The 27870-nt window shown below is 37.6% G+C and overlaps 1 non-coding gene and 1 pseudogene across 1 annotated transcript; both read right to left on the bottom strand.

The window, feature by feature from the left end:
- Positions 1-590: 590 nt before the first annotated feature.
- On the bottom strand, positions 591-26466 carry LOC112730179 (GTP cyclohydrolase 1-like; annotated as a pseudogene).
- LOC112732089 (small nucleolar RNA R71) lies at positions 11682-11785 on the bottom strand. Its single transcript, XR_003167827.1, has one exon. It is a non-coding gene; the product is annotated as a small nucleolar RNA R71 (small nucleolar RNA).
- Positions 26467-27870: the final 1404 nt, after the last annotated feature.

Raw genomic sequence — 27870 nt, 5'->3', positions numbered from 1 at the left:
AAATCGAATAAGCAATTAAACTGGTTAATGTGATCAAAACCCATTGAACATTGTTTGGTTTATGCCAAACTAGTCCTGGCTTGGGTCATTAACCTGTGCATGCCCACGGCCGTGATACACCATTTATTATTACTTTTAAATTTATTATTACCATATTTTTATTAAAAAATTTTGAATTATTATATTTTGTAAATATTTAAATATCGTTTTTTTTCAAAAATAAAGTACAACATGATGTGGATAGATTCGAAATAGTTAAGTTAGAAAAACAAAAATAACTAACTAATTTTGGACAAAGAATATCATATACAATATTACTACTAATTGTTTTATAAAATATTTGGGAACCATGGCCCCATTTCTACTAATTCTCATTCTTCCTTATCTGACCTTCAACTAATTGACACCATTTTTAGCATAATTGTGATCAGGTTAATACAAGTAGATGCCATCTACCTGTTGCCTATGTCCATTCCACCATTACAATGTCCTAGGCTCCTAGCACACTTGCAATCTCAGTCATTTGCGTGCACAACAAATAAGCCTAGATCGTTCCTTTGTGAACTTTGAGAAAATAATCAAAATTTGTAAAAATATTCTAGCTATATAACATTAAGAAAAAATTTCAGGGTACAAACATGAATAACATTCTAGCCTTCTAGGAGTACAGTCCAATAGTATGAAAACCTGTAAGGGAAATAATCAAAATTTCAGGGTACAAACACGAATAACATTCTAGAAGTACAGTCTGCCAGTATGAAAATCTGGAAGAATCTCTTCAAATCTTCTCCAGGGATTTAGAGTACAAGTATAGCATAAGATACTATTTAGAATGATCAAGATCTGACTGCTAAAATCAGACAACTTCTGAATATAAATCTGTCACATAAGCAAAATGAGAGCAGTTTCAAAATTTTCTAAGAAAATCCATTAAATGATCTCTTCTGAATTCATCCATGTCTTGCCTACTGCACTGCTGACATTGAAACTTTCAAATATGCAAATATTGAGTGGAACTAATGCAAATTATTTAAAGCGAACTCAAGCAAGTATTATTGCCCTGCAGGATGCATGGCTCGGAATAGTCTTCAAGAATGAAGCCCTTACAGTTACATCGGTTGCAAAACGCCCTAAGACTGCAATGGTAGACGTGTAACTTCCAAACTTTTCAATTCCTCGGGAAATCATACACATGTGACTTGCCTCTGCAACTACTATCACATCTCCACCTAGCAGTGGAGAAATTGCTTCTGCTACCTGCCTTGTAAGCCTTTCTTGAACTTGAAGTTTAAAACCATAAAAATGTATTATTGATTGCAAATGAGATCTTCCAATAGGATTAAATCCATCGGAGATGAAGTAACCAATGTGAACAACACCATGAAATGGAAGCAAATGATACTCACATTGTGCCCAGAAGGGTATGTTGGGTTCGGCGTAAACCTTCTTGCTATTTAAGTCAACTTCCCCGTTGGTGCTCAAAGGATCTCTCCTACCACAAAGAAAACTATTCACCTTCAAATCCGGTTTACTTTGGAAGTTCCGAATCCACTCCACAAACCGTCTGGGGGTCTATGTGAGCTCCTTACTTAATGGATCCTCTCCCAACGACGACGTAATAATTGAAGCTGCTGCAGGAACCATTCCAGGATTGGCCGGTTCAATTTTGGAGGAAACTTTTCCATGTCAATACCTCTAAGCCTAAGAAGGCCAAGAAAATCTGCTCAGTCATCTGACTTTTTGTCCACAAAAATTCTTTATTAAGCTACTCTTCTACCTCAACCCATAACAATAATAACCCACAAATTCATCCCAACAGAATACATAAATTATAGGAAGTCGTTTAAAAAAATAAAATAAGCTTGCATTAGAAAACATTTTGAACTAGTTTATCTTGAAATCCACAATGCAAAATCCTGGGAATTCTCTAATTCCCCATTACGAAGCTTCCGGCTGTAACATTCAAGTGCATGCTTTGCCTTCTCCAACTCCTCAGGGGTAGAGACCTCCTTAAGTCTATACTCGCGAAACCTCCTCGTCTGTCGACAATACTTCGTAGCAGGATGCTCACGGATGAACTTAAACCAGGCTTGTATCGTATTGCCCCACTGTTGTTCGCCAGGGCTGGATTCACCACGAATCAAATCCATAAATCTATACGCATCGATCCCACCCTCAGTGGCCCTATGATATAATGCAGTGATTCCGGCAACAAATGAATTAAAATGTTCCAGATGGTGGCGGTGAAGGTCAAGTGAATCAATATCAATCCAACCATCTTGTCGCCTCCATGGTGCGACTTTTGGGAATGGAACATCCTCACCATTAATTGAACGAATACGAGAAAATTTGATTATATCATCAGGCTTCAGACCCGTCACAGCATATAATTTAACTGCCTGGATGATCAGGTATCGATGCTTAAAGTGGTTGATGTTATGATGATTGAAGGGATTATCTACGATCATCGAGAGAACACGATCCGAGCCCTATGAACAAACTGAGAACTGTGATATGCCAATTGGTCCAATTATAAGAGTAACAACTAAGAGAATAAAAGAAGGTTTTACAAACATGGTTAAACCATGTGTTTCAGAAGATGCAAGACAATGATTAATGATTATCAAAAGTTAAACGTTTTACTATTTTACAAGATGCATTGAAAATTCTCATTAGTCAAGATGAATTAAAAGAGACATCACTTTCTTCTTAGAATTTATTATATGTTTATTTTATTTTTGTTATTTGTTTGTTTTAGGCCAATTATGTTTGGCCCATATTTTATTCTAGTGAACTTAGGGTTTTAAATTTAAGAGGTATAAAAACCCTCTAAAACCTTGTAGCCTTTTTTTTTTTCTTTAATTTTTCATGAATGAAATTTTCTTTTGAGTTTCTTTGAGAAACTTGGGTGTGAACAGGTGAGGTAGAGTGATTTCCTTAACTGTTGCATCAGAAAATCAAATTGAGGTAGAGGAGTCCCTTTCTTTGATCTTCCATCTTATCCTGGGTTACGTTTCGTATCATTTGGTATCAGATTTCAAGTATTAGATTTAGGAAAAGTATAGGGGCCAGCAACTTTGTTAAATTCTGGCCAGCATGTAACCAGCAAAGAAAAGTGAGCCATTGGATGAAATCTCATACCAATCTCACACCATTAAAATCATCATTGATGGCTATTTGATGGCTACAAATCACAAAAGTTGCTGCCCCTAGCATTCCTCTTAGATTAATTTTTATTAGTCTACGTTCACCCTTGTTTTATATAAATTAAAAAAAAAAATTTCAGCCACGCATAGTCAGTTTATCCTTACGTCTTATTCTTTTCTTGTTAATTGGCTTTTAATTCCTTTCCCTTATTTTCTGTCCTCGCTGCCTTTTGTGTTCATCATTATTCTTTTCGTCCTTCCTTTTATTAGTTTATTATCGTTCTTCTCATTATTAGTTAAAAAAAAAAGAGTACGCACTTTGAAGTTTCTTCTTAATATTAGTAAATTTTTCTTTTGCCAATACATCTTGAGTACAAAAAAAAAGAGAGTACATACTTGAGAATACATACTTTCCAGTTTACACAGTAGCACTCAAAGACAAAAAAACAAAAAAAAAGCATTGTGTTCTTATAAAAAAAACAAAACAACAATCTCAAAAAAATATCATTACGCACATTATTATTATTATTATTATTATTATTATTATTATTATTATTATTATTATTATTATTATTATTATTTTTATTTTTTTTATTATTCTTATCTTTTGTCTTGTGTGCCTTTGTCCCTGCGTCAAATTTTCTCTATCTTTTATTTTTATTTGATTTCTAAAATGCAATAGTCAAAGAGATTCAAGAGTGGTAAAAGGCAAGAGTGGTAAGTTCAATAGAGGGTAAAAGCCAATTTTGAGAATAAACACGAGTGTCCATCTTTGAGTGAAACAGGTGAGCGAGTGATTGTGAGGTCCTTTTATAACATTTTTGTTACAGGTTCATTGTTATGACAGCTCATTCCGAAGATACTTTAGTTGACATGGAGTTGATGCAAAGGGCCATTCAACACTTAACTAATCGTTTGACTGAATTGGAAGCATAGAAGTAAGAGGTAACACAGACACTATCTAAGATTGCTAAACAATGACTTTTCTGAAATCGGCATCAGAATCATGTACCTTCTGATGATGACTCTGATGTGGTTATAACACCTCGACATAAAAGTCAAGATAGCAATATCAACGCCATCAAGATGCAAATACCACCATTCAAAGGAAGAAATAATCATGAAGTTTATTTGGAGTGGGAACGTAAGGTGGAAAGAATTTTTGCTTGTCATAATTACTCTGAGGCAAAGAAGGTTCATTTGGCAGCAGTTGCATTCTCTGATTATGCCTTGCTTTGGTGGGATGAACTAGTGAAGACACGACGGCGGAATGATGATCACCCTATAGAGTCTTAGGATCTTATGAAGCGCCTCATGAAGAAACGATTTGTGCCTTCGTACTACTACCGGAAAGTGCATCAGAAGTTACATCGACTGACTCAAGGCTCCAAGTCCGTTGAAGACTACCATAAGAAAATGGAGATGCTTATGATTACTACCAACATAGAAGAGGACACTGAGGTTACTATGGCACAATTTGTGGGTGGTTTGAATAAAGCAATTGCTGATGTGGTGGAGTTACATCATTATATGGAGATGGAGGATTTGGTCAGTATGGCCATGAAGGTGGAGAGGCAACAACAAAGAAGAGCACCAAGAGGATTATCGCATGCTAATCCAAAGTGGGAGTCTTATAGTGCTGACACAACAAAGACTAAGGGTGTTGAATCCAATGCATTGTTTGATGCTACGAAGAAGAAAGGTAATTCTAACTCTTCTTCTGCTACTTCTAGACATTGAGATATTAAATGCTTCAAGTGTCATGGTATGGGTCATTATGCTAATGATTGCCCAAATAGGAGATTGATGGTTATTAGAGGAGATGATATTATCTGATTCTGATCATGGTGATGACTCTGATCATAATAGAATGCCATCTTTGGAGGATTGTTCTGATGGTGATGTTGAGTATGCAGTCCATGGTGAATCTCTTGTTGTTAGACGTGCTTTGAATTTGCAGGTGAAAGAAGATAGTCTAGAGCAACGCCAAAATCTTTTTCACACTAGATGCTTGGTGGGTGGAAAAGTGTGTAGTCTGATTATTGATGGTGGAAGTTGGACTAATGTGGCTAGTACACTTATGGTGGAGAAATTGGGTTTGACATGTGTTCGACATCCTAAACCATATACGTTGCAGTGGTTGAATGACAGTGGAGAGATCAAGGTTGACAAACAGGTGACAATTGCATTCTCTGTTGGAAAGTATGTTGATGAGGCATTGTGTGATATGGTGCCAATGCAAGCTTGTCATTTATTATTGGGACGACCTTGGTAGTTCGACCGTCGAGCATTTCATGATGGTCACACGAATCGGTTCTCCTTTGATTTTAATGGTCACAAGATCACTCTTGCTCCTTTATCACCTAAGGAGGTTTACCTTGACCAGTTGAAGCTTCAACAGGATACCAAGGGGAACATGGGATGTGAGATCACAGAAAAATCTGAGAGAAAAGATGCTATGAGAGAAAAGAATATAGCAAAAGGCCCAAAGGTGAGTGAAAATAAAGAAAAGAGTCCATGTCATGAGAGTAGTACAAATACAAAAAAAAAATTGAGAAAGTTGAGAGCAAATTGTGTTTCTTTGCAAAAGAGAGAGATTTAAAGAGTGCTTTAATAGGCAAGAAAGCTTTGTTTATGGTTTGGTTTAGGGATACTTTATTCTCTGACACTGACCTTAACCCAAATTTGCCAAATAGCTTTGTCTCTTTGTTGCAGGAATTTGCCGATGTCTTTCCTACTGACGTGCCACATGGTTTGCCTCCATTACGTGGGATTGAGCACCAAATTGATTTTATTCCTGGTGCTAGTATTCCTAATAGATCAGCCTATAGGAGTAATTCTGAAGAGACAAAGGAGCTTCAAAGGCAAGTGGAGGAGTTATTAGCCAAAGTTCACATCCGGGAAAGTATGAGTCCATGTGCTGTACCAGTTTTGTTAGTTCCAAAGAAGGATGGTACTTGGAGAATGTGTGTGGATTGTCATGCAGTCAATAAAATTACGGTAAAGTATCGTTATCATATCCCTAGGTTAGATGACATGCTTAATGAGTTATATGGTGCATGCATATTCACTAAAATTGATTTGAAAAGTGGGTATCATCAAATTAGAATAAAATCAAAGGATGAATGGAAGACTGCATTTAAAACAAAACATGGGTTATATGAGTGGTTAGTAATGCCTTTTGGGTTAACTAATGCCCCTTAGTACTTTTATGCGTCTAATAAACCATGTTTTGCGAGACTTTTTGGGTAAATTTGTTGTTGTTTATTTTGATGATATTCTCATTTAGAGCACTTGTTTGGATGACCACTTATCACATGTTTCAGCTGTTTTGGAAGTGCTTCGAAAAGAAAAATTATATGCTAATCTTAAAAAGTACACTTTTTGTATTAATCGAGTTATATTTCTTGGTTTTGTTGTGAGTGCGAGTGGAATTGAAGTTGATGAGGAAAAGGTAAAGGCTATTCGTGAATGGCCAACGCCTAAGAATGCTTCTGAGGTACGAAGTTTTCATGGGTTAGCTGGGTTTTATAGAAGATTTGTAAAAAAATTTTCTACCATTGCTGCGCCTCTCACAGAGGTTATCAAAAAGGATGTTGGATTTAAATGGGAAAGGGAATAAGAAATTGCATTTCATACCCTAAAAGACTATTTGTGTTCTGCTCCTATTCTTATTTTACCTAACTTTGATAAAACCTTTGAGATTGAATGTGATGCTTCTGGGATTGGTATAGGTGCTGTTTTAATGCAGGAAAAACGAGCCATTGTCTTCTTCAGTGAAAAGTTAAATTTATCTCAGCGTAAATATTCAACATATGACAAAGAATTATATGCTTTGGTTCGGGCTTTAGAGGTTTGGCAACACTACCTCTTACCTAAGGAGTTTGTGATTCACATGGATCATGAATCTTTGAAGCACTTAAAAGGACAAGGTAAGCTTGATAAAAGACATGCTAAATGAGTGGAATTTATTGAAACATTTCCCTATGTGATTGCCTTTAAACAAGGTAAAGATAATGTCGTTGCTGATGCTTTATCTCAATATGCTTTGATTACTACACTTACCTCTAAGTTATTGGGATTTGAGTTTTTAAAGGAGTTGTATGTCACTGATTCTGACTTTTCTGCTATTTATGCCTCTTGTGAACATAGTGCATTTAACAAATTTTATAGACATGAAGGTTTTCTGTTTCGTGGTAATAGAATTTGTGTGCCTGCTTGTTCTATGAGGGACTTACTTGTTCTTGAATCACATAATGAGGGTTTGATGGGTCATTTTGGTGTGCATAAGATATTGGATGTGTTATCTGAACATTTTTACTGGCCACGTGATGAGCGGATAATTTATACGCTTTTTGGCATTGTTTTTAGTATGTTTTTAGTAGGATCTAGTCACTTTTAGGGATGTTTTCATTAGTTTTATGTTAAATTCACATTTCTGGACTTTACTATGAGTTTGTGTGTTTTTCTGTGATTTCAGGTATTTTCTGGCTGAAATTGAGGGACTTGAGCAGAAATCAGATTCAGAGGTTGAAAAAGGACTGCTGATGCTGTTGGATTCTGACCTCCCTGCACTCAAAGTGGATTTTCTGGAGCTACAGAACTCTAAATGGCGCGCTTCCAATTGCGTTGGAAAGTAGACATCCAGGGCTTTCCAGCAATATATAATAGTCCATACTTTGGCCAAGAATTGACGATGTAAACTGGCGTTCAACGCCAGCCTTCTGCCCAAATCTGGCGTCCAGCGCCAGAAAAGGATCCAAAACCAGAGTTGAACGCCCAAACTGGCACAGAACTTGGCGTTCAACTCCACAAATGGCCTCTGCACGTGCTACACTCAAGCTCAGCCCAAACACACACCAAGTGGGCCCCGGAAGTGGATTTATGCATCAATTACTTACTCATGTAAACCCTAGTGACTAGTTTATTATAAATAGGACCTCTTACTATTGTATTAGGCATCCTGGATTGTATTTTGATCCTGTGATCACGTTTTAGGGGGCTGGCCATCTCGGCCAAGCCTGGACCTTCACTTATGTATTTTCATACGGTAGAGTTTCTACACTCCATAGATTAAGGTGTGGAGCTCTGCTGTTCCTCAAAGATTAATGCAAAGTACTACTGTTTTCTATTCAATTCTTCTTATTTCGCTTCTAAGATATCCATTCGCACCCAAGAACGTGATGAAGGTGATGATTATGTGTGACGCTCATCATCCTTCTCCCTTATGAACGCGTGTCTGACAAACACTTCTGTTCTACATGAAATAAGCTAGAATGAGTATCTCTTAGATCTCCTAACCAGAATCTTCGTGGCGTAAGCTAGAATGATGGCGGCATTCAAGAGAATCCGGAAGGTCTAAACCTTGTCTGTGGTATTCCGAGTAGGATTTAATGATTGAATGACTGTGACGAGCTCCTAACTCGCGATTGCAGGGCGTTAGTGACAGACGCAAAAGGATAGTAAATCCTATTCCAGCATGATCGAGAATCGACAGATGAATAGCCGTGCCGTGACAGGGTGCGTGAGCATATTATTCACTGAGAGGATAAGATGAAGCCATTGACAAGGGTGATGCCTCCAGACGATTAGCCGTGCCGTGACAGGGCATTGGATCATTTTCCCGTGAGATGACCGAAAGTAGCCGTTGACAGTGGTGATGTATCACATAAAGCCAGCCATGGAAAGGAGTAAGACTGATTGGATGAAGATAGCAGGAAAGCAGAGGTTCAGAGGAACGAAAAGCATCTCCATTCGCTTATCTGAAATTCCTACCAATGATTTACATAAGTATTTCTATCCCTATTTTATTATATAATATTCGAAAACACCATTATCACTTTATATCTGCCTGACTGAGATTTACAAGGTGACCATAGCTTGCTTCATACCAACAATCTCCGTGGGATTCGACCCTTACTCACGTAAGGTATTACTTGGACGACCCAGTGCACTTGCTGGTCAGTTGTATCGAAGTTGTGACAAATTATGAATGTGTAATCACTATTACGCATACCAAGTTGCTCACGTGCCAGGAATAGTTCGAGCCTGGACATCACAATTTCGTGCACCAAGTTTTTGGCACCGTTGCCAGGGATTGTTTGAGTTTGGACAACTGACGGTCCATCCTGTTGCTCAGATTAGGTAATTTTCTTTTTGTTTTCTTTTCAAAAATATTTCAAAAAATTTCTCATCTGTATTCGAAAAAAATTAAAAATGTTTTCAAAAATTTTATTCAAGATTTTTAAGAATGAATTCTAGTGTTTCATGAAGCATGTGAAGCCTGGCTGGCTGTAAAGCCATGTCTAAATTCTTTTGGACTGAGGCTTCCAAACCATCAGAGGTAAGTTACATACTTGATAAATGATGAGCAGCAATTTGTTATCAAGATCAATATACTCTGGTGTTAAATGCTGAAGCTTGGCTGGCCATTGGCCATGTCTAGTGTTTTGGACCGGAGCTTTCATTGAAAGCTTGGCTGGCTAGTGAGCCATGTCTAATTCCTGGACTGAAGCTTTAGACTAAGAATGCAAGATTCCTGGAATTCATATTAAAAATTTTGGAATCCTTATCTTTCTTTTTCATATAATTTTCGAAAAAAAATCTAAAAAAATTAGAAAATCATAAAAATAAAAAATATTTTTCTGTTTCTTGTTTGAGTCTTGAGTCATATAATAAGTTTGGTGTCAATTGCATGTGCATCTTGCATTTTTCGAAAATTTATGCATTCATAGTGTTCTTCATGATCTTCAAGTTGTTCTTGGTAAGTCTTCTTGTTTGATCTTGATGATTTTTTGTTTTGTGTTGTATAGTATTTTTCATATGCATTCTTGAATTCTTGGTGTCTAGGCATTAAAGAATTCTAAGTTTGGTGTCTTGCATGTTTCCTTTGCATAAAAAATTTTTCAAAAATATGTTCTTGATGTTCATCATGATCTTCATAGTGTTCTTGGTGTTCATCTTGACATTCATAGCATTCTTGCATGCATTCATTGTTTTGATCTAAAAATTTCATGCATTGCATAATTTTCATGTTTTTTATAAAAATTTCAAAAATCAAAAAAAAAAATATCTTTCCCTTTTTCTCTCATCAAATTCGAAAAATTGAATTGACTTTTTCAAAAATTTTTAAAATCAAGTTGTTTCTTATGAGTCAAATCAAATTTTCAAATTGAAAATCTTATCTTTTTCAAAATCTTTTTCAAAAATCAAATCTTTTTCAAAATTCTTAGTTATTTTCGAAAATTCCAAAAATATTTTTCAAAAATCTTTTTCTTATTTTTATATAAAATTTTCGAAAATAACTAATCAATTAATGTTTTGATTCAAAAATTTGAAGTTTGTTACTTGCTTGTTAAGAAAGATTCAAACTTTAAGTTCTAGAATCATATCTTGTGATTTCTTATGAATCAAGTCATTAATTGTGATCTTAAAAATAAAATTTTTTTTCAAAAACAAATTTCTATCATATCTTTTCAAAAATATCTTCTTATCTTATCTTTTTCAAAAATATCTTTTCAAAATATCTTTTCTAACTTCCTAACTTCTTATCTTTTCAAATTTGTTTCAACTAACTAACTAACTTTTTGGTTGTTTCTTTACTTTTTCAAAACTACCTAACTAACTCTCTCTCTCTCTAATTTTCGAAAATATCTTCCCTCTTTTTCAAAAAATTCTTTTTTATTAACTAATTATTTTTATTTTTAAATTTTAAAAATTTTTCGAAAATTTCTAACATTTTTCAAAAACCATTTTTCAAAAATCACTAACTCTTTTTCAAAATAATTTTCGAAAATTATCCCTCCCCCATCCTATTCTATTTATTCATTCATATCCTAACATCTCATCTCACATCTCTTCCATCCGTACAGCTGTGTTTCTTCCTTTACATCACATTCTTTGTCTCCCCCTCTTTTCTTCCACTCACAAAGGGATCCCTATACTGTGGTATAAAGGATCTCTATTATTATTATTATTTTTCTGTGCCTTCTTCTTTGTCATATGAGCAGGAGCAAGGATAAGAACATTCTTGTGGAAGCAGATCCAGAACCTGAAAGGACTCTGAAGAGAAAATTAAGAGAAGCTAAAATACAACAATCCAGAGATAACCTTTCAGAAATTTTCGAACAGGCAGAGGAGATGGCAGCCGAAAATAATAATAATGTAAGGAAGATGCTTGGTGACTTTACTGCACCTAATTCCAATTTACATGGAAGAAGCATCTCCATTCCTGCCATTGGAGCAAACAATTTTGAGCTGAAACCTCAATTAGTTTCTCTGATGCAGCAGAACTGCAAGTTTCATGGACTTCCATCTGAAGATCCTTTTCAGTTCTTAACTGAATTCTTGCAGATATGTGATACTGTTAAGACTAATGGAGTAGATCCTGAAGTCTACAGGCTCATGCTTTTCCCTTTTGCTGTAAGAGACAGAGCTAGATTATGGTTGGATTCCCAACCCAAAGACAGCCTGAACTCTTGGGATAAGCTGGTCACGGCTTTCTTAGCCAAGTACTTTCCTCCTCAAAAGTTGAGCAAGCTTAGAGCTGATATTCAAACCTTCAGACAGAAAGAAGGTGAATCCCTCTATGAAGCTTGGGAAAGATACAAACAGTTGACCAAAAAGTGTCCTTCTGACATGTTTTCAGAATGGACCATCCTGGATATATTCTATGATGGTTTATCTGAGCTATCAAAGATGTCACTGGACACTTCTGCAGGTGGATCCATTCACCTAAAGAAAACGCCTGCAGAAGCTCAAGAACTCATTGACATGGTTGCTAATAACCAGTTCATGTACACTTCTGAAAGGAATCCTGTGAGTAATGGGACGCCTATGAAGAAGGGAGTTCTTGAAGTTGATACTTTGAATGCCATATTGGCTCATAACAAAATATTGACTCAGCAAGTCAATATGATCTCTCAGAGTCTGCATGGAATGCAAGCTGCATCCAACAGTACTCAAGAGGCATCTTCTAAAGAAGAAGCCTATGATCCTGAGAACCCTGCAATAGCAGAGGTAAATTACTTAGGTAAACCTTATGGAAACACCTATAACTCAACATGGAGAAATCATCCAAATTTCTCATGGAAGGATCAAAAGCCCCAACAAGGCTTTAATAATGGTGGAAGAAACAGGTTTAGCAACAGCAAGCCTTTTCCATCATCAACTCAGCAACAGACAGAGAACTCTGAACAAAATGCTTCTAATTTAGCAAATCTAGTCTCTGATCTATCTAAGGCCACTGTAAGTTTCATGAATAAAACAAGGTCTTCGATTAGAAATCTGGAAGCACAAGTGGGCCAGCTGAGTAAAAGGATCACTGAAATCCCTCCTAGTACTCTCCCAAGCAATACAGAAGAGAATCCAAAAGGAGAGTGCAAGGCCATTGACATAAGCGCCATGGCCGAACCTGTGAGGAGAGGAGAGGACGTGAATCCCAAGGAGGAAGACCTCCTGGGATGTCCAGTGATCAATAAGGAGCTTCCCTCTGAGGAACCAAAGGACTCTGAGGCTCATCTAGAGACCATAGAGATTCCATTGAACCTCCTTATGCCCTTCATGAGCTCTGATGAGTATTCCTCTTCTGAAGAGAATGAGGATGTTACTGAAGAGCAAACTGCCAAGTTTCTTGGTGCAATCATGAAGCTGAATGCCAAATTATTTGGCATTAATACTTGGGAAGTTGAACCTCCCTTGTTCATCAATGAACTGAGTGATCTGGATCAACTGACATTACCTCAGAAGAGACAGGATCCTGGAAAGTTCATAATACCATGTACCATAGGCACTATGATCTTTAAAGCTCTTTGTGACCTTGGTTCAGGAATAAACCTCATGCCCCTCTCTGTAATAGAGAAACTGGGAATCTATGGGGTGCAAGCTGCTAAAATCTCACTAGAGATGGCAGACAGCTCAAGAAAACAGGCTTATGGACAAGTAGAAGATGTATTAGTAAAAGTTGAGGGCCTTTACATACCTACTGATTTCATAGTCCTGGATACTGGAAAGGAAGAGGATGAATCCATCATCCTAGGAAGACCTTTCCTGGCCACAGCAAGAGCTGTGATTGATGTTGACAGAGGTGAAATAGTCCTTCAATGGAATGAGGACTCCCTTGTGTTTAAAACTCAAGGATCTCCCTCTACAACTATGGAGAGGAAGCAGAAAAAGCTTCTCTCCAAGCAGAGTCAATCAGAGCCCCCACAGTCAAACTCTAAGTTTGGTGTTGGGAGGCCACAACCAAACTCTAAGTTTGGTGTTGAACTCCCATATCCAAACTCTAAGTTTGGTGTTGGAGAGTTTCAACAAAGCTCTGCACATCTGTGAGGCTCCATGAGAGCCCACTCTCAAGCTATTGACATTAAAGAAGCGCTTGTTGGGAGGCAACCCAATGTTTATCTAATTCTTATTTTTATTGTTTTTCATGTTTTCTTAGGTTCATGATCATGTGGAGTCACAAAATAAATAGAAAAATTGAAAACGGAATCAAAAACAGCAGAAGAAAAATCAAACCCTGGAGGAGCATCTGTCTGGCGTTCAGCGCCAGAACAGAGCATGGTTCTGGCGCTGAACGCCCAAAATGGGCAGCTTCTGGGCGCTGAACGCCAGAACAGGCATGATTCTGGCGTTCAACGCCAGAAATGGCACACAAATGGGCGTTGAACGCCCAAAATGGCCACCAACCTGGCGCTGAACGCCCAGAGTTGGGTACAAAGGCATTTTTATATGCCTAATGGGTGCAGGGATGTAATTCCTTGAACACCTCAGGATCTGTGGACCCCACAGGATCCCCACCTACCTCCACTCACTTCTTCTCACCACTCTCTTTCACACAACCCCATAAACACTCTTCCCTAAAAACCCCTCACCAATCACCTCAATCTCTCTTCCCCACTAAACCTTCACCACTCACATCCACCCACTCTTCCCAATAAACCTACCTCATAAACTCCACCTACCTTCAAAATTCAAAACCAATTTCCCACCCAAACCCACCCATATGGCCGAACCTTAACCCCCCCTCCATTCCCTATATAAAGACCTCCATTCTTCACCAAATTCACACAACACAACCCCTCTATACCCTTCTTGGCCGAACCACATCACCCTCTCCCTCTCCTCCATTTCTTCTTCTTCTTCATCTATTCCTTTGTTTATTGCTCGAGGGCGAGCAATATTCTAAGTTTGGTGTGGTAAAAGCATAGCTTTTTTTTGTTTTTCCATTACCATTGATGGCACCCAAGACCGGAGAATCCTCTAGAAGAGGGAAAGGGAAGACAAAAGCTTCCACATCCGAGTCATGGGAGATGGAAAGGTTCATCTCCAAAGCCCATCAAGACCACTTCTATGATGTTGTGGCCAAGAAGAAGGTGATCCCTGAGGTCCCTTTTAAACTCAAAAGAAATGAGTATCCGGAGATCCGACATGAAATTCAAAGAAGAGGTTGGGAAGTTCTAACAAATCCCATCCAACAAGTCGGCATCCTAATGGTTCAAGAGTTCTATGCCAATGCATGGATCACCAAGAACCATGATCAAAGTAAGAACCCGGATCCAAAGAACTATGTTACAATGGTTCGGGGGAAATACTTAGATTTTAGTCCGGAGAATGTGAGGTTGGCGTTCAACTTGCCATACATGGAAGAGAACGCACGCCCCTACACAAGGAGAGTCAACTTTGATCAAAGGTTGGACCAAGTCCTTATGGACATATGTGTAGAAGGAGCTCAATGGAAGATTGACTCCAAAGGCAAGCCGGTTCAACTAAGAAGATTGGACCTCAAGCCTATTGCTAGAGGATGGTTGGAGTTTATTCAATGCTCAATCATTCCCACTAGCAACCGGTCTGAAGTTACTATAGACCGGGCCATCATGATCCATAGCATCATGATTGGAGAAGAGGTGGAAGTTCATGAGATTATACCTCAAGAACTCTACAAGGTGGCTGACAAGTCCTCCACCATGGCAAGGTTAGCCTTTCCTCACCTCATTTGCCACCTATGCAATTCAGCTGGAATTGACATAGAGGGAGATATCCTCATTAAAGAGGACAAGCCCATCACTAAGAAAAAGATGGAGCAAGCAAGAGAGCCCAATCATGGAGCTCAAGAGGCGCAAGAAGCTCATTTCCATGAGATCCCGGAGATGCCTCAAATGCACTTTCCTCCACAAAACTATTGGGAGCAAATCAACACCTCCCTAGGAGAATTGAGTTCCAATATGGGACAATTAAGGGTGGAACATCAAGAGCACTCCATCATGCTTCATGAAATAAGAGAAGATCAAAAAGCAATGAGGGAGGAGCAACAAAGACAAGGAAGAGACATAGAAGAGCTCAAGGACATCATTGGTTCCTCAAGAAGGAAACGCCACCATCACTAAGGTGGATTCATTCCTTGTTCTTGCTTTCTCTGTTTTTCGTTTTCTGTATTATGTGCTTATCTATGTTTGTGCCTTCATTACATGATCATTAGTAGTTAGTAACTTTGTCTTAAAGATATGAATGTCCTATGAATCCATCACCTCTCTTAAATGAAAAATGTTTTAATTCAAAAGAACAAGAAGTACATGAGTTTCGAATTTATCCTTGAACTTAGTTTAATTATATTGATGTGGTGACAATGCTTCTTGTTTTCTGAATGTATGCTTGAACAGTGCATATGTCTTTTGAAGTTGTTGTTTAAGAATGTTAAATATGTTGGCTCTTGAAAGAATGATGACTAGGAGACATGTTATTTGATAATCTGAAAAATCATAAAAATGATTCTTGAAGCAAGAAAAAGCAGCAAAGAACAAAGCTTGCAGAAAAAAAAAAGAAGAAAAAAGAAAAAAATAGGCGAAAAAAAAAAGAAAAAGAAAAAGCAAGCAGAAAAAGCCAATAACCCTTAAAACCAAAAGGCAAGGGCAAATAAAAAGGATCCCAAGGCTTTGAGCATCAGTGGATAAGAGGGCCTAAAGGAATAAAATCCTGGTCTAAGCGGCTAAACCAAGCTGTCCCTAACCATGTGCTTGTGGCGTGTAAGTGTCAAGTGAAAACTTGAGACTGAGCGGTTAAAGTCAAGGTCCAAAGCAAAAACAAAGAGTGTGCTTAAGAACCCTGGACACCTCTAATTGGGGACTTTAGCAAAGCTGAGTCACAATCTGAAAAGGTTCACCCAATTATGTGTCTGTGGCATTTATGTATCCGGTGGAAATACTGGAAAACAAAGTGCTTAGGGCCACGGCCAAGACTCATAAAGAAGCTGTGTTCAAGAATCATCATACTGAACTAGGAAAGTCAATAACACTATTCGAAATCTGAAGTTCCTATAGATGCCAATCATTCTGAACCTCAATGGATAAAGTGAGATGCCAAAACTATTCAAGAGGCAAAAAGCTATAAGTCCCGCTCATATGATTGGAGCTATGTTTCATTGATAGTTTGGAATTTATAGTATATTCTCTTCCTTTTATCCTATTTGATTTTCAGTTGCTTGGGGACAAGCAACAATTTAAGTTTGGTGTTGTGATGAGCGGATAATTTATACGCTTTTTGGCATTGTTTTTAGTATGTTTTTAGTAGGATCTAGTCACTTTTAGGGATGTTTTCATTAGTTTTTATGTTAAATTCACATTTCTGGACTTTACTATGAGTTTGTGTGTTTTTCTGTGATTTCAGGTATTTTCTGGCTGAAATTGAGGGACTTGAGCAGAAATCAGATTCAGAGGTTAAAAAAGGACTGCTGATGCTGTTGGATTCTGACCTCCCTGCACTCAAAGTGGATTTTCTGGAGCTACAGAACTCTAAATGGCGTGCTTCCAATTGGGTTGGAAAGTAGACATCCAGGGCTTTTCAGCAATATATAATAGTCCATACTTTGGCCAAGAATTGACAACGTAAACTGGCGTTCAACGCCAGCCTTCTGCCCAAATCTGGCGTCCAGCGCCAGAAAAGGATCCAAAACCAGAGTTGAACGCCCAAACTGGCACAGAACTTGGCGTTCAACTCCACAAATGGCCTCTGCACGTGCTACACTCAAGCTCAGCCCAAACACACACCAAGTGGGCCCCGGAAGTGGATTTATGCATCAATTACTTACTCATGTAAACCCTAGTGACTAGTTTATTATAAATAGGACCTCTTACTATTGTATTAGGCATCCTGGATTGTATTTTGATCCTGTGATCACGTTTTAGGGGGCTGGCCATCTCGGCCAAGCCTGGACCTTCACTTATGTATTTTCATACGGTAGAGTTTCTACACTCCATAGATTAAGGTGTGGAGCTCTGCTGTTCCTCAAAGATTAATGCAAAGTACTACTGTTTTCTATTCAATTCTTCTTATTTCGCTTCTAAGATATCCATTCGCACCCAAGAACGTGATGAAGGTGATGATTATGTGTGACGCTCATCATCCTTCTCCCTTATGAACGCGTGTCTGACAAACACTTCTGTTCTACATGAAATAAGCTAGAATGAGTATCTCTTAGATCTCCTAACCAGAATCTTCGTGGCGTAAGCTAGAATGATGGCGGCATTCAAGAGAATCCGGAAGGTCTAAACCTTGTCTGTGGTATTCCGAGTAGGATTCAATGATTGAATGACTGTGACGAGCTCCTAACTCGCGATTGCAGGGCGTTAGTGACAGACGCAAAAGGATAGTAAATCATATTCCAGCATGATCGAGAACCGACAGATGAATAGCCGTGCCGTGATAGGGTGCGTGAGCATATTATTCACTGAGAGGATAAGATGAAGCCATTGACAAGGGTGATGCCTCCAGACGATTAGCCGTGCCGTGACAGGGCATTGGATCATTTTCCCGTGAGATGACCGAAAGTAGCCGTTGACAGTGGTGATGTATCACATAAAGCCAACCATGGAAAGGAGTAAGACTGATTGGATGAAGATAGCAGGAAAGCAGAGGTTCAGAGGAACGAAAAGCATCTCCATTCACTTATCTGAAATTCCTACCAATGATTTACATAAGTATTTATATCCCTATTTTATTATATAATATTCGAAAACACCATTATCACTTTATATCTGCCTGACTGAGATTTACAAGGTGACCATAGCTTGCTTCATACCAACAATCTCCGTGGGATTCGACCCTTACTCACGTAAGGTATTACTTGGACGACCCAGTGCACTTGCTGGTCAGTTGTATCGAAGTTGTGACAAATTATGAATGTGTAATCACTATTACGCATACCAAGTTGCTCACGTGCCAGGAATAGTTTGAGCCTGGACATCACAATTTCGTGCACCACCACGCATGCGTAGAGATGTTGAAAAATTTTGTGCTAAGTGTGTTGCATGTAAACAGGCTAAATCTAAGTCTTTACCACATGGTTTGTATACCCCTTTACCTGTTCCTATGCATCCGTGGGTTGATATTTCTATGGATTTTGTTCTTGGTTTGCCTCGAACAAAAAAAGGCCGAGATAGCATTTTTGTTGTGGTAGACAGATTTAGTAAAATGGCTCATTTTATTGCATGCCATAAAACTAATGATGCAACAAATATTGCTGATCTGTTCTTTAGAGAGGTTGTGCGTTTGCATGGTGTTCCCCAAACTATTGTTTCTGATCGTGACGTAAAATTTTTGAGTTATTTTTGGAAAGTTTTATGGGGTAAATTAGGCACAAAATTATTATACTCTACTACTTGTCACCCTCAAACTGATGGTTAAACTGAAGTAGTAAATAGAACATTAGGAACCTTATTACGTGCTGTTGTTGGTAAGAATTTGAAAACTTGGGAAGATTGTTTACCTTTTATTGAGTTTGCTTATAATAGAACCATTCATTCTTCTACTGGGTTTTCTCCTTTTGAACTTGTTTATGGTTTTAATCCTTTGACTGTTTTGGACTTATTACCTTTGCCTTTGAGTGATATTGTTAGCTTGGATTCAGAAGGTAAAGCTGAAAAGATTAAAGCAATGCACTTGAAAGCACGTGAATTGCTTGAAAAGAAAAATAAGTTGATAGCTCAACAGGTGAATAAAGGTCGAAGACAACTTATCTTTGAACCTGGTGACTGGGTATGGGTTCATTTGAGAAAGGAGAGGTTTCCTACTCAAAGAAAATCCAAGTTAGACCCTAGGGGTGATGGTCCATTTCAAGTGCTCGAAAGGGTCAATAACAATGCTTACAAGATTGACCTTCCAAGTGAGTATAATGTATCAGCTACTTTTAATGTCTCTGACCTATCTCCTTTTGCTTGTGATGCAGATTCGAGGACAAATCTTTTTTAGGAGGGAGGGAATGATACGAGCTCTATGGGACAAACTGAGAACTGTCATATGCCAATTGGTCCAATTACAAGAGCGACAACTAAGAGAATAAAAGAAGGTTTTGCAAACATGGCTAAATCATGTGTTCAGGAGATTCATCAAGAATTGGGCAAGACAATGATTAATGACTATCAAAAGTCAAACGTCTTACTATTTTACAAGATGCTTTGAAGAATCTCATTAGTCAAGATGAATTAAAAGAGACATCACTTTCTTAAAATTTATTCTATGTTTATTTTATTTTTGTTATTTGTTTGTTTTAGGCCCAATTATGATTTGGCCCATATTTTATTCTAGTGAACTTATGAGTTAGGATTTTAAATTTAAGAGGTATAAAAACCCTCTAAAACCTTGTAGCCTTTTTTTTCTTTAATTTTTCATGAATGAAATTTTCTTTTGAGTTTCTTTGAGAAACTTGGGTGTGAACAGGTGAGGTAGAGTGATTCCCTTAACTGTTGCATCAAGAAATCAAATTGAGGTAGAGGAGTCCCTTTCTTTGATCTTCCATCTTATCCTGGGTTACGTTCCGTATCAAAACAGATGCCTCATAGTCCTCAATAGTCGTCACCAGCCCCTCGGGAAACAATAATTTCTCGAGATTATCATGTGATGGCCTGATAGGTAACCCATTCACCAGCCAATAGCAAGACAGAAACTTTGGCTTGCCGATAAAATGGTAACGCCACCGGTGAGACATTCCTTCATCTTGATCAATGAGAATCTCATCTGTGAAAGGCTCCCAAACTGCTTGCTTGATGATCTTAGAAGTCCCATGCCTCAAGTCGGTCCTTGGCTCGAAAACTGCTTGCTCCTTAAATACATGAAAGGGAGGACGGGTGATGATAAAGTCATCGTCTTCAATACCAGCCCGAAAGAAGGAGTTCAGACGCCGCTTCAATTCGAGGATTACATTATCTCTGGGATCGACTGAGAATAAAGTCAGATTGTCATCGCCACAGCATTTAGGCACTGCCTCCCTCTCAGTAAAACCCATATCCAAGAGAGCTGTCGTGATATAGAGTATGTTGAGGGTCGTATCAAGGAAACCTGTCCATAATGATCCACTTGGCACCATGCCATCCATTGTGAATACCCCACCGATGATGGTCACAAAAGGTCTTTCCACTAGAGCATGCCGCATGCAGATCCCATAGGCATCGAAAAGCCGTCGCTCGCGGACGTTCTTGGGTGAGAAACATGATAGGATCACTTCAATGCAAAAGAGGATATCATCACTTGGACGTTCTCTGTTGAATTTCTTCCAATCCAGTTCAACGATCACGCAAGACCCCTTGATTTCCTCCCACATACGCACCCAACATCACAACACATCGACCAAGAGGCTTACCTTTCGACAGCTTTTCGAGAGCAGATGCGATGGGGAGAAGCTTGCTTCGAAACCCCCACAGAAATAAGGTAAAACAGAATCACTACAATTATTACAAGCATAATAATCAAAACAATCCCACACAAAGTCAGATAGCAAAGTACTTAAGCCAGCTTTACGTTTACAATTAAAAGCAAAAAGAAGAGGACCAGAAGTTGCTTTATCATTAAAGTTCTTCATACGACAACAATTTCACGCTCGTCTGTTGTGGCATCTGTAACTCCTGGTATGTTAGTATTCGTTGCAAAGGTTGAGAAGGGGTCGGCATGTTCCGAATTAGCAATGGCCCCACCGGTTTTTTCTGCAGTAACAACTGGCGGTACTGAAGGGGGTGTTGGAGCAACTTTTTGGTAACCCACGATTTCCAGTGAGCGACAAAAACGCTTGGCAACCCTAGTATCACCTTCTGATTCAAACTAAGTAATCTGACTATTGATCCACCTGCATAGGGTCTCCCTCCTATTATCAGCATCAGCGAGAAAATCTAGAATGTCCCTTTGCCGTACAAAATCGGAATGCTTTTCAACGGCGGTTCTAAGATTGGCCTCGGTCAGGGGGAGATACGGGGTGCCGACAGCTTCACATTGACTGAGGTAAACGTCCCAGCAGCGTCTGTTGAATTCGGCACTTGGCATAGGAACATAATCACCCAAAGGGGAAAAGGTTTTTGGAGTGTCACGCAGGAAGCGATCCAAGTGGGCCGGGAGATTACGGAGATGGAGACGGGCTTCCCTGATCTGATGCTCAAGATCAACTCTCCCCTCTTTCAGACGGTTGGCAACGACAGTACGTTGATGCTCAAACATATCCCAAATTCCCAACTCCTCGGGAGTGAAAACTTGACCTCCCTTCACAGCTAGCTTGGAACGGTGCTTTAGATGAACAATCTTCTCCTAACCCTCGGCAGTCTTCAAATAAGTAGCAAATCTGAAGAATTGTTGAGTGGTACATTCATGATGACAGTCGAAAATCCTCCGTTCAACGGCGATTCGAACACTTGATCGAGATCAGTAGGATGATCAAATGTTTTGAAGACCCGCAGAGCAGATGCAGCTTGAGAAATCAGAAGCCCATATCTGAGAATGGACTCGGTAGTAAAAAGGGCAGCAGGTACGCCAACCGCGACCAGGCGTTCAGAGATGGCATCGATGGTTGCACGATGATCGACGGCGTGAGGCGCGAGGACTGGATTGATGGGAAGGGGTTGATCTGGATCTGAAACTGCCATTGATGAACTGAAAATATGAGATCGATGAGGAGACCAATGCTGCTCGGGAAACGTTAGGAAAATAAATATACATAGAGCATTCTCCTATGAAAAATAAAAACAAATAAAGATAAGATAAGATAATGAAGACTAAAATTGTAATTGAATTTATGTATTCTGTTAGACTGAATTTGTGAATTATAAGACTTCTTATAAGTTGAGCTGAAAGAGTAGTTTAATACTCCGAAACCCGAAGAAACAAGTGTCTTTAACCATCCAAAAAGAAACAAGTGTCTTTAACCATCCTTGGTGGTTTGGTCAAGAATGTGCAACTCTACGTCTGGAAAGTGGACATGAGTACATGCAAGTACAACAGCAACACCTGCAGGCTGTATCTGCTAATGCAAAGCAGAACAAATCTCATCTACCAGACGCTGAGGCTTTTGGAGCCGTTTTGCAAATATGCCAGCAACACGACAGAATTTGCTTAAACCAAGAATTCTTTGTCCAGAAGGGACATAACCGACGTGACATTTAACTTGGAATGGAAGCAAGCAGGATTCACAATAGAAAAAATGGTCAAGATCTTGGACAATCACTAGTCCGCCTGCTCCCCCGGCATGACCAACTTTATTATCCAAACCAGCTTCAGGGAACAGTGCATCTTGAACAATGTCCTTCACCTTTTGTTTGTAACCTACAAGATCACCTTATGATTAGAAAGAGTAGCATTCAAGAAATTATGGTTATTTACTTTCTTTTTTAAGTAGTATTCATGAATAATTAAGTAGAAAATGGAAAATTGTAAAGCAGTTGGGAAAGGAGCCAAAAATGAAGGAACAAAACCGTTTTAGTGCAGAACGAATAAAACAATGGATTTTTTTAAAGAAATAAAATAAATATTTTATTTACCAAAATAAACAATTTATAGCATTTTAACCAAAATGCGTTGGATCTCTTACCTTACACGTATCTCGTTTACACTGTAAACGAGATAAGACACGAGACGACATGGCCATATAACGTTTGTACACGTATGGTGTAAAGCCCTTATCTCGTTTACAGTGTAAAGGAGATAAAAATAGAAGAGGCCTATATATATGCATTTCATCCGTAGCATCCATTAAGAACTTTTCACTTCCGTTTCTTGACTTTTTCTCCTGCTTTTACCCTTTTCTAATCATATTTTCGAATTACTTAAAAAATATGACGCGCACTGATAATCATGTTGCAGATATTAATAGACTGAACGCGACTTGACACATTGTCGGGGCAGGCGATTTTGAGATTGGTGTTGTTTTTCGTTTTATGTTTATGTTAAAGCATAGATTTGTTGTCATACTTAGGATACTTTTATAGAGGTAGTATGTAGTATATGTTAGGCGAATGAATATATAGTTTAGGAATGGTTTAAATGCTAGGGTATGATGTTAGGCATACTTTAAAATGAATTTGTTAGTTAAATGTTTGTTTAGTTTTTTTTTTTAATCTAAGTTATTATTAAGCTATGAAGTATAGACACTTCACTGAGTTACCATGTCTGCATGTCGAATACATTTCGGACACGACACTCATAGATACTTGTCTAACATACGTGTCTGCTGTGTTCCAACCGTGTCTTAATAAAAAATAAAAAATTCTTCTCCAGACACACTTGGACACACCTAAATACCATCACGTGTTAGCGTGTCCAGTCTTATTCTTAATATATATTCTTGAAATAAATTTACATATAGTATATATTATTATTTATTAAAATAAAAAATATTTTAAATACTTGATATAATTAAAATAGATATTAAAAATAATTAAAAAATTAATTTATATTCTAATATCAATAAAATATCAAAATATCATTACAATTTATCTAAAAATTACTTTATATTTTATATGTATGCGTGTCCCTGTGTCTTATAAGATTTTAAAATTCGCATGTCGGCGTGTCCCGTGTCGTGTCATGTCCCGTGTCCGTATCCTTGTCCATGTCCATACATCATAATATTAATCATATGTTTATTAATTTAGTTATTAATTTAGATTATTAACAATTTTTAATAAACTTAATTAAGTAGCAAAATGTTTATGTTTCTATTTACTAAATATTTGAGTAAATGATTTTTTCCTTAAATTTTTTGTTACTTAAACTAAGTTATTAAGTTTATGGTTTACTTGTTGGTTATTTAAATAAATATTTTCACTTAATCTAACTTAATTATTTTACTAAATATTTTCATTATTTAAATAAATTTATAATTTAAATGTTTGTAGTTATTTGTTAAAATAGTTTAAAATTAATTCGTTATTTAATGTTTGTTAATAAAATATTTTAAGTTAAAATTCTTATAGTTTTATAGGTTTATGTATTCTTGATTCAATTTTTTTTATTATTTATCAGAGGTCTCACTTACTTCTTCCCAGAAGAGTGAGTCATTCCCACCACCGGACTCCATTGTCTTGTACCTGAGAGTGTGAGACTTGTACCACATAAACACATGAACTATGCAAACATAAACCCTAAACCCGAAACCAAACACGTACAAAGTAACGACCATAAACTAAGCCTCGTCTGTCTGCTGATTTGGACAACCTCTTCGGATATGACCGGTTTGTCTGCATAGACCACATCTTTTTTTTAGTTTTCGCCCTCATCCATCTCATTACGAAATCTGGTCTGTCAGTAGTGTAGTGGATTCTTCTCCTCGTCCACACCACCGTCTAAGTTGTAATCATGTTCATCCATGTTGGAAAATTGATTATTCTCTTGCATTGCATCCAGATCCAACGTAACGTAGTGAGTGGGTATGGATGACAAGGCCGGAATTGAGTTTGGGGCAGGCAGAAGATATCGATGTGATGCCTCAACCAGGGTCTCTAGTACAAACTCCTCCTCATCATCATCCTCAGAAGAACTGCTCTTCTATCTATTCGCAACATACTCCTCGAATGGACTAGCAACGTCCATGTCTTCCATTGGACTAGCAACGTGCAGCGGTTTGGGTGTGAGAAGTGGGTCATCCTGGACGAAGTCTACCAAGCCAGATCCGCCGCCACCGACGTCACCAATCTCCGCAGAAAGCTTCATCACTTATTTCGCCATGATTCTCCTATGGATGTCCAATATCAGGCGCACATACTCGTCGCCATGGAGTCAAAACAGACGAAACCGAAAAATTCCATTTTCCATCTGTGCTAGCAACCTATACCCTACCTTTCCGATCTATTTAATCCCACTTCCACCGATGCTACTCAATATCAGACTCTTCACATCAGATAAAGAACTTATTGCTGGGTATACAACAGAATAGAATTCTCACACTCAAATATCACTCTATTATCACTATTTCTCATACGACAATTCGGATACACACTTACAACCAAATATCCACTACTACTAGACATTTTGACTTATTTTCAGAAGAAATAGGTAGAAAAGAAGTAGTAAAATATTTGTGGAGAATACAAAGAGTTGCACATCCTTTTATAGCTATTAAAAATTTGTCTTTACGTATATCCTTTACAGTGTAAACGTTATAATTATTCACGTATCTCGTTTACACTGTAAATGATATATACACTTTATTTCTATGTGTCCTTATCTCATTTACCGTGTAAACAAAATAAGAAATCTGATGATTTTGGTCAAAACGCTACAAATTGTTTATTTTGGTAAATAAATATTTTATTTATTTAAAAAAATCCATAAATAATGTATACTCTGATAGAAAAAGTCTTCCATATGTCCCTATCACACAAATGCATAGAAAAGGAGCAAAACGACAAATGCATCCAATAATTGCCTCAATGGGATTAAGTACATGAACAGACAAAAATCTATAGTAAATTCTCACTATGGTTTTCTTTTTGAAAAAAGAAAATATCGAGATAAAAGACGAGATCATCTTACGCATTAATTAGTATTTTGTAGTATTTATCCTCAAGTCACTTCCTTAAATTTTATCCATTTCATGTAGCAAAAGACACAGTTTGTAAAATACTTGCAAGGTTCCTTTAAGGAATAACAGATTTATTTTTTTTTTGGTTGATAGTTTTCTAATGATACCTATAACTAAAACCAAATATTAAGTTAAAAAGCATGCTAGTGAAGAAAGTTATGGAGAAAAGTTCACCTCTGGTTCCTTCACGAAGTGCCTTGGCAACACGAAACGGTGTTTTTCTAATACCTTCCCTGTTTATATCTTCCCCAAGACCCTGAAGCAAAACCTTCACGGCATCATCAATGGAAGTAGATCCATCTCCAAAATCTACTTCACCAAACCCACTACTCACTCCATTTCCAAGCTCACCATCGAAACGACCATCATCCAAACAGTTCATTGAAAACACCACAAAATCCCACAAGAGACAGAAAAAAGAAGGAAGGAGATAAATAAAACGACGAGAACAAAAAGAGGGGGGTTATTGAGTTAGGCAGTTTGCGCATGGACAGAATAATACGAAGGAATAATAGAAGTGTAAAAGAATAGACAGGAGAAACAAAAGGAAAAAAGGGCCAAAAGGGAATGAAGGATTGAATTTGAGGAAGGGTTGGTGTGGTTTGGGGAGTTGGATGTTGACAGTTGGATTCTGTTTGAGTGTGGAATGTGGATCTCAAAAGTGAGAAGGAGGGAACCGCACCCGCCTTAGCGAGGAATGACAAATGGTGGGTTCTGTTTCTCTCAAGTGCGATTCTAACTCTACGTAACATCGTCGTATATATAGAGAAGGGAAATGCTGCCATGCAGTGTGGAATTAAATAATAAATACAAAAAAAAATATTATATATATATATATGTTCTTCTTTAGCACCTTCAAGAATCACTGGTGTTGAAAATCCTCTATAGATAATAGCTTTTGTTAGAATATATTAGGATCTATGAAACATACTGATGATAAGAATTCTTGACGGTTTAGAATTTCCTCAAAAAAATGAATTCTCGTTGTAAAGTGTAGTTTCCAAACCAATCAATAATCCTTTCATACAAAAATTTAGGTTGTCACATGTACAAACCCCAAATGAAAATTAACCGGAGTATTTAAACTCCGGGTCGTCTCACAAGGAATTGCAATGAAGTGATCAATTATTGGCTATGAAAATGCAAGGGGGTTTGATTTTGATAAGAGGACAATAAAATAAATGTGCAAGAAAAGTAAAGAGAGCAATTAAAGAAAGCAATTAATAAAGAGAGACATTCATGGCAAGAATTGAGATCATAGGCTTCCTATCCTAGTCATACAATGATCAATTCATCTTATTTAGTCAACTCCAACAAATAGGGAGAAAGTCAAACAAGACTAATCAATCATACCACAATAATAACAAGAATTTATCTTATTACGTCATCTCCAACATTGGAAGAAGGTATTATATTATCTTCCATGAGAGAAAGTCTAATAAGACTAGCTAATCTCAATCCAAAAGTCCTAATCAACTTACTAATTAAATTAGCAAAAGATTAGCGTCAATGGAAACAATATTAGCTAACTCTAGATCACCAACATAAGTTGGATTTTCATGACTCAAGATTGCCAAATTACTCTTTCCAAGCCAAGAATGCTTAAAATCTACTCTAAAGTCCAACCAAATATTTTAACAAACACTTAGCGTGCAAGGAAAGTAAGCATCATAAAATGCAAGAATTAAGGAAACCCATAACTAACATAAGCAAGAAATCAATAATAACAATCAATATCAACATAAAAAAGACATGGAAATATAAAATTGCATTAAGAGAAATCAAGATCCAACAATTGTTCATAAACATAAAAATGGCAAAATAAAGGAAATGACAAGTAAAGCTAGAAGAATAGAGATGTAATAACAAGAAATTAAAAGGAAGAACTAAATCAAAACA

This window comes from Arachis hypogaea, chromosome 12, assembly GCF_003086295.3.
Source record: "Arachis hypogaea cultivar Tifrunner chromosome 12, arahy.Tifrunner.gnm2.J5K5, whole genome shotgun sequence".
Lineage (NCBI taxonomy): Eukaryota > Viridiplantae > Streptophyta > Magnoliopsida > Fabales > Fabaceae > Arachis > Arachis hypogaea.
This window is presented reverse-complemented; position numbering and strand designations above follow the sequence as displayed.